This window comes from Arachis ipaensis, chromosome B1 (assembly GCF_059453495.1).
Source record: "Arachis ipaensis isolate K30076 ecotype BB chromosome B1, ASM5945349v1, whole genome shotgun sequence".
Taxonomy (NCBI): Eukaryota; Viridiplantae; Streptophyta; class Magnoliopsida; order Fabales; family Fabaceae; genus Arachis; species Arachis ipaensis.
The window spans coordinates 102,345,298-102,353,291 of record NC_142436.1 but is presented as its reverse complement, the minus strand read 5'-3'; the positions used below and the strand labels follow the sequence as shown (position 1 = coordinate 102,353,291).

The window sequence follows — 7,994 nt, the reverse complement described above, 5'->3', positions numbered from 1 at the left end:
GATCACAAAAGTAATCGGCGCGCGCGCACGCATGGCGCGCACGCGTGGGAAGCTGCACGTGACCTCATTAAGAGAAATCGTGCCTGGCGATTTCTGAGGCCAAGGAGGCCCAATTTCAAGTTGTTTCTGCATGGAAAAGACCCAAGGATGCTAAGAGGGAAAGGGGGGAGAACTCATTAGGACACTAGGACATAATTTTAGGAGTTTTTTTGGTTCTTGGGTGATTCTAGAGAGAGAAACCCTTGTTCTTCTCTAGATCTAGTTTCCATTTTGATTTTTCCTTGTTGATTTGTGAATTGGATTTTGTTAATTACAGTTTTAATTGTTCAATTTAAATTCCTTGCTACAATCTTGCTTATATCTAGTGATAGTTTTATGATTCTTGCCAATTGTCATTTTACCCATTTCATGAATGTTGTGGATCTTGTTTTGTTGATGTTACATTGATGATTTCTATGTTTATTCTGGTTGATTGTTTGATTGTACATTGATAATTGTTAGTGGGTTTTTGTAGAATTCAATTTAATTGCTATTTTGAACATGTCTTTTGCTAGTGCTTACCAAGTGTTCGATGAATTGTTCACTTTGATTATGGAGTAGTTCCTTCTCACTCTTGGCCTAGGTCAAGGGAATTGGGTAAACTTGAGTCATTGGGTCTAATGAATTTGATGATTTGGGAGCCCTAGGTGGTCAATTTGATACTCATTGACGCCAACCCACTACTAATCTAATTAGTAGGTAGGTTGGGACTTATGGGTTGATGTGATCAGGGCCATTTGACGTACTTCAAGTCTAGGAGTAGACATCACGTACTTAAGACTTGAGAGTAGACTTAATGAGCTTGGTTCTTCATAATTGTCAAGATGTAGTCGTTGGACAAGGATTGTGATCCCAATTCCCATGCCTAGCCAAGAGTGGTTTTTGTCATTCATATTCGAAAACCAATTTCCAATTTCAAATGTCTTAGTTATAGTTATTCGTTTAGTTTAAGGTAGAATTAAGTAGAATATTGCTTGTTCATTGGAATTGCTTAATTTATCTTACGTAGTTGAATTTGTTTATTGCAATTTAAGATTACTTGCTTGTTAAGTTTTTCCATTTATTTTCATGTTCATAACTCACAACCCCGGATTTCTAACCAATGTCGAAGTACATGTTTGCCCATTCCTTGTGAGACGACCCGAGGTTTGAATACTTCGGTTATTTCTATTGGGGTTGAAGTTGTGACAACGAAATCCCTCTTCTAAATTTGACCTCCCGAGGATTGTTGTTGGTAAAGCTATACTCACAACGAGGTGTTATTAAGGAGAAATTTACCAATACACCCTTGGAGAGAGCATCATTCAACGCCAGCTCTGCTGCCAGGATGGGCGTTGAATGCTCAGTGAGGGGTTCCTTACTGGCGTTCAGTGCTAGGCTTGCTGCCATTGTGGGCGTTGAACGCGCAGTGAAGGCTTCTTCACTCACATTCAACACCTTCTGATTTTTTTCTGATTCGGCCTCTACCTCCATGGTTGTGGCCTTGCACTCTTCTCTAGGATTAACCTCAGTGTTACTGGGAAGAGTTTCATGAGGAATCTTAGGGATCCTCTTGCTCAGTTGACCAACTTGCACCTCTAAATTTCTAATGGAGGACTTTATTTCATTAATGAAACTATAAGTGGTCTTAGAGAGGCTGGAAAGCAGAGTAACTAAGTTAGAAAGGCTCTGCTTAGAGATTTCCATATTCCCTTGAGAAGATGGGAATGGTGGTCTGTTATTGAACCTATTCTCGTTCCTTCCACCTTGATTGTTATTGAAACCTTGCTAAGGTTTCTGTTGATCCTTCCATAAGAGGTTAGGATGATTCATCCATGTGGGATTGTAGGTATCTCCATAGGGTTCTCCCATGTAGTTTACCTCCTCCATAGAGGGTTGATCAAGATTATAAGCTTCTTCTTCAGGAGAAGCTTCCTGATTACTATAAGCTGCAGTTTGCATTCCAGTCAGATGCTGGGAGATCATATTGACTTGCTGAGTCAAGATCTTATTCTGAGCCAATATGGCATTCAGAGTTTCAACTTCATGAACTCTTTTCTTTTGAGAGATCCCGTGGTTTCAGGATTTCTTTCAGAAGTATACATGAATTGGTTATTTGTAACTATTTTAATTAGTTTTCTTGCTTCTGCAGCTGTTTTCTTTAAGTAGAGTGATCCACCTATAGAGCTATCCAATGAAATTTTGGATATCTCAGACAAGCCATCATAGAACATGCCTATGATGGACCATTCTGAGAGCATGTCAGGAGGACATCTCCTGATCAGTTGCTTGTATCTTTCCCAAGCTTCATAGAGGGATTTACCTTCTTTTTGTCTGAAGGTTTAAACTTTCACTCTGATATTGCTCATCCTTTGAAGAGGAAAGAATTTAGGCCGAAAAGCATTAACTAGCTTTTCCAAGAGTCAATATGCTCTCTTGGTTGGGCATCCAACCATAGCTTAGCTCTATTTCTTACAGTAAAGGGAAAGAGCATCAGCTTGTAGACTTCAGGATTAACTCCATTAATCTTTACAGTCACAGATCTGTAAGAACTTAGCTAAAAACTGATGTTGATCTTCCATTGGAAGTCCATAGAATTTGCAATTCTGTTGTAAAAGAGAGACTAGCTGAGGCTTAAGCTCAAAATTGTTAGCTCCAATGGCAGGTACAGAGATACTTCTGCCATAAAGTCAGAGGTAGGCATGGTGAAGTAACCAAAAACCTTTCTGGGCTCCTCTTGTGGTTCGGACATGTCTCCCAGTTCTTATTCAAAACTTTCTGAAAGGTCTCTTCCAGAGTATTGTGCTTTAGCTTGTTGTGAACGCATTCTTAGAGTCTTCTTGATAAACCTCAATTTTATGGTTTATATTGTGTAGAATTTGGGGGGTTTTGTCAATATTTTCCATGCTTAGTCACCAAAATTGCATGATGCAAATATAAAGACATACCTTTACATCTACCCATGTTCCCAAGTACACCCTCCCAATTGAATGATACACACTCTCACTTGCTGATGGGTTGGAAATCAGATTCCACACCAAAACTTACTGGCAAGTATACCGGGTCACATCAAGTAGTAAAACTCACTTAGAGTGAGGTCGATCCCACAGGGATTGATGGATCAAGCAACTTTAGTGGGTGATTAGTCTAGTCAAGCTAACATTGGTGAATTGGATGAAATTGAAGCAATAGAAAGTAAATTGCAAGAATTAAAAATACAGAAGCTAAATTGGCAGTGAAAGTAAAATGCAGAATGTAAATTAGGTTAACCTTGAATGACAAGAAAAGTAAAATTTCAGCAGATCTCACTTGTAGGAAGTAAATTGACAGAACCTTAAAGAACAAGAAATGTAAATTGCATCAAGTGTAAATCAGCAGAATGTAGATTGGACAAAAGCTTAGAGAGCAAGAAAAGTAAATTGCAGCAAAATGTAAAGGGGGCTGGGTGCTGGAAAGTAAAGAAGCAGTAGATAAAAGCTTGGAACAATTGTAGAGGAATTTAATTGCAGGAAGAGTAAATCATATCACAGTATGCTCAAATAAAAAATTGTAGAAAGTGAAATTGCAGAAGAGAATCGTAGCAGAAAAAGGAAATTGTAGCAGAGAAGGAAATTGAAATTTGCATAAGCCAATATTAAATTCAATACTTAAAAATGTAATAATGCAGAAAAATTAAAAGTGTTTCAAAGAGGACTTTCTATTCTACCCTACTCCTAATGCTCTCTAGCAGAGCCAGCCTCCTCAATGAAATGAAACAGATGCCTTTTTATTGGCTTTACGAAAATGAAAATGAAACTGAAATTGAAATCAAATTACAAATTAAATGAAATTCCTAATCTGGCTTGTTTTTGTGCGTTTGAGTGATGATATGGGCTTTGCTTGGTTTGGCCTTGAATGGATGGACCAGGAGTGGCTTGGTTCAAGTGAGGTGGGGTGCATGGGTTTCTCCTAGGGTAGTGCTCCGCTTGGTTGTGTGAGCATAGTGCTCACTTTCCCTTGGCCTAGCATGCTTTTAGTGTAGCGCTCACTAAGTGAGCATTGTGCTCAATATTTGAGCGCTATATCTTGTGTGGAGTGCGTTTCCCCCTTCGAGCCTTGGTGATCCCTTTGCTTGGCTATTGAGTGTGGTTTTTGGGCCTTAAAGATGCCTATCACTTGTGCTTTAATTTTGTGCCAAATAAAGATTGTTATATATCATTGGAAAGATCTGAATGTTATCTTTCCAACGCAACTAGAAGCGCATCAACTGGACATCTGTAGCTTAAGTTATGGCCCTTTGAAGGAGGCATGGTCATGCTGTCACAAGGCTTAAAGGAAAGCCCAAAAATGCTCACTTCTTTTGAGCATAGTGCTCACTTCTTTGAGCACCAGCCTTTGTTTTTGCTTTTCTTTCTTCCAAGACACGAGAATGCTCACATTTGCGAGCATAGTGCTCACTTCTTTGAGCATTCTTTGCTTGGGCCTTGCTTTCCTTGGTTTAATGCGTCACACTTTAGTTTCATGGGCCACGCTTTTTAAATTGTGGCCTAAGGTCCAAAGCGTGCACAAACTTCAAAGCATGCCAAAAATTCCTCTTTTCTTCTTTTTAGCTTATTTTGTGCTTTTTTTTTTTGCTTCTTTTTCTTCTTATTTCCTATAAAGTTTATAAAATCAAAAGATCAAAGAAATATACCATTTAAGCACAAAAGAATGCAATATTTAAGCACTAATCATCAATTTCTTGTATGAAAAAGCATAGAAAAACATGACATGATGACATGTCATCACAACCCCAAACTTAAACCTTGCTTGTCCTCAAGCAAGAAAAGAATCTTGCAATAGAGATTAACAATCCAAGGTAAGAAGAATAGCAACTCAATGTTCATGGTTGGCTAGTTTTCTATGCATGCTACAATCACAAAAGAAATGTAAATGATTGATGCTTCTATCTAGCTCATTTTATGAAATCTTTTCCTTATGTTTCTTCCTTGAAACAAGCTTTTAATTTTTTATTAGCTTCTTCTTTTGGGTGTTTTTCCCCATGAGTTGATAACAAAGATACGATTCTAAATGCTTTGTTTTCAAGTATTACCACTTGATACATAAGCACCACAAGCATTGAATTAGAGGACTTCATTAAGCTTATTTGTTTCTTTTTTTGACTCTCTAATCATTGATGCTCAGAACCTTGAGCTTTGAGGGAGTGCATTTGCACTTGAGCCTAACCTTGACTCTAAGTGTTTTGTTTTCAAGCTTTTTGCTTGATACATAAACACCACAAGTACTTAACAATTGAATTGTCATTGGTACTCAGAGCCTTCAGCTTTCTCATTCTTTCCCTTTTTCTTTTTTTTTTGTCTTATTTTGCAATTGCTTCTTCAAGGTTTTCATGATTTCCAAAGATTTCACAAAATGTCCTAGATGAAAACTTCAATTAAATAAAATCTAATGCAATTGAGCAACAATTAGTCATACTAGCCTTCCAATACTTGTATGCACATGCTAAATTCTTCTTTAATGACCCGGTTTGTTTATGATCATGATACTTTATTGCTTTTGAACTTACAAAACTCAAGTTGGTAGTTATAATGGCATGGCAACATGTTACAAATCAAAATTCAAGCCATGCTTATTCATACCACACATGCATACAGAGAAGATAAAGACAATCATGCAATTTAAAGTGTTGGAAACAAATGAGAGAAGAAGGAACTTTACAACCTTGTAATTCATCTTCTATATTGTTGTCATTTTCCACTTATTCTTCCCTTTCCCTTGCCAAACTCAAAATGCTTGCTCATCCTCAAGCAACAATTAGAACAATGGCTATGTGGCTAAGATGGATCATTAATGTCTTACACAATAAAATGTTAGCAGTACATGTGTTTTAAGCAAGCAAAATTAAGGATAAAAATCAAGGCACAGAAAACAGAGACATTGTGATTGCAAAAATAAGAGGGTGTGCATGATACGTTGCATAAAGAATGAGTGGCACACCAAACTTAGTGTGACACTTTTACTTGGAATTGATGCAAGTATCCAGTAAAGATTGAAAGCAAATTTTGTTGCATAACAACACTGGTACGCGAGAACGTGATCTCACTGACCAGCAAGTGCACTGGGTCGTCCAAGTAATAAACCTTACGTGAGTAAGGGTCGATCCCACAGAGATTGTCGGCTTGAAGCAAGCTATGATCATCCTTGTAAATCTCAGTCAGGCGGATTCAAATGGTTATGAAGTTTTGATAATTAAAATATAAATAAAATATAAAATAAAATAGAGATACTTATGTAATTCACTGGTGGGAATTTTAGATAAGTCCAGAAATGTGAATTTTGAATAAAAACTAATAAAAATATAATAAAAAGTAACTAAAACATACTAAAAATTATGTAAAAACAATGCCAAAAAGGGTATAAATTATCCACTCATCACAACACTAAACTTAAATTGTTGCTTGTCCCCAAGCAACTGAAAACAAAATAGGATAAAAAGAAGAGAATATACAATGAATTCCAAACTTATCAATGAACTTAGTTCCAATTAGATGAGCGGGGCTAGTAGCCTTTTTGCTTCTGAACAGTTTTGGCATCTCACTTTATCCTTTGAAGTTCAGAATGATTGGCATCTATAGGAACTCAGAATTTAGATAGTGTTATTGATTTTCCTAGTTCAGTATGTTGATTCTTGAACACAACTACTTTATGATTCTTGGCCGTGACCCTAAGCATTTTGTTTTCCAGTATTACCACCGGATACATAAATGCCACAGACACATAACTGGGTGAACCTTTTCAGATTGTGACTCAGTTTTGCTAGAGTCCCCAGTTAGAGGTGCCTAGAGCTCTTAAGCACACTCTTTTTGCTTTGGACCACGACTTTAACTGCTCAGTCTCAAGCTTTTCACTTGACACCTTCACGCCACAAGCACATGGTCTGGGACAGCTTGGTTTAGCCGCTTAGGCCAGGATTTTATTCCTGTGGGCCCTCCTATCCATTAATGCTCAAAGCCTTGGATCCTTTTTATCCTTGCCTTTTGGTTTAAAGGGTTATTGGCTTTTTCTGCTTGCTTTTTTTCTTTTACTTTCTTTTTTTTTCGCCATTTTTTTTGCAAGCTTTGTATTCACTGCTTTTTCTTGCTTCAAGAATCAATTTTATGATTTTTCAGATTATCAATAGCATTTCTCTTTTTCCTTTATTCTTTCAAGAGCCAACAATTTAAACATTCATAAACAACAATATCAAAAATTTGCACTGTTCAAGCATTTATTCAGAAAATAAAAAGTATTGCCACCACATTAAAAATAATTAAACTAATTTTAAGCTAGTATTCGAAATCATGTACTTCTTGTTCTTTTGCAAATAAAAACATTTTTCATTTAAGAAAGGTGAAGGATTTATAGGACATTCATAACTTTAAGACATAGACACTAGACACTAATGATCATGTAATAAAGACACAAACATAGAAAAAACATAAAGCATAATTTTTGAAAAACAGAAAAAAAAAGAACAAAGAAATTAAAGAACGGGTCCACCTTAGTGATGGCGGCTAGTTCTTCCTCTTGAAGATCTTATGGAGTGCTTGAGCTCCTCTATGTCTCTTCCTTGCCTTTGTTGTTCCTCCCTCATGGCTTTTTGGACTTCTCTAATTTCATGGAAGAGGGTGGAATGCTCTTGGTGCTCCATCCTTAGTTGTCCTGTGTTGGAACTCAATTCTCCTAAGGAGGTGTTGATTTGCTCCCAATAGTTTTGTGGAGGAAAGTGAATCCTTTGAGGCATCTCAGGGATTTCATGATGAGGAATTTCCTCATTCTCTTGTTGAGGTCCATGAGTGGGCTCTCTTGTTTGCTCTATCCTTTTCTTAGTGATGGGCTTGTCCTCTTCAATGAGGATATCTCCCTCTATGGCAATTCCGGCTGAATTGCTAGGTGACAAATGAGATGAGGGAAGGCTAACTTTGCCAAAGTTGAGGGTTTGTCCGCCACCTTGTAGA

The 7,994-nt window shown here is 37.3% G+C and overlaps 1 non-coding gene across 1 annotated transcript; it reads left to right on the top strand.

Annotated features, from left to right (window-relative positions):
* Positions 1–2,272: 2,272 nt before the first annotated feature.
* LOC148577693 (small nucleolar RNA R71) lies at positions 2,273–2,381 on the top strand. Its single transcript, XR_015904227.1, has one exon. It is a non-coding gene; the product is annotated as a small nucleolar RNA R71 (small nucleolar RNA).
* The last annotated feature ends 5,613 nt before the right edge of the window (positions 2,382–7,994 follow it).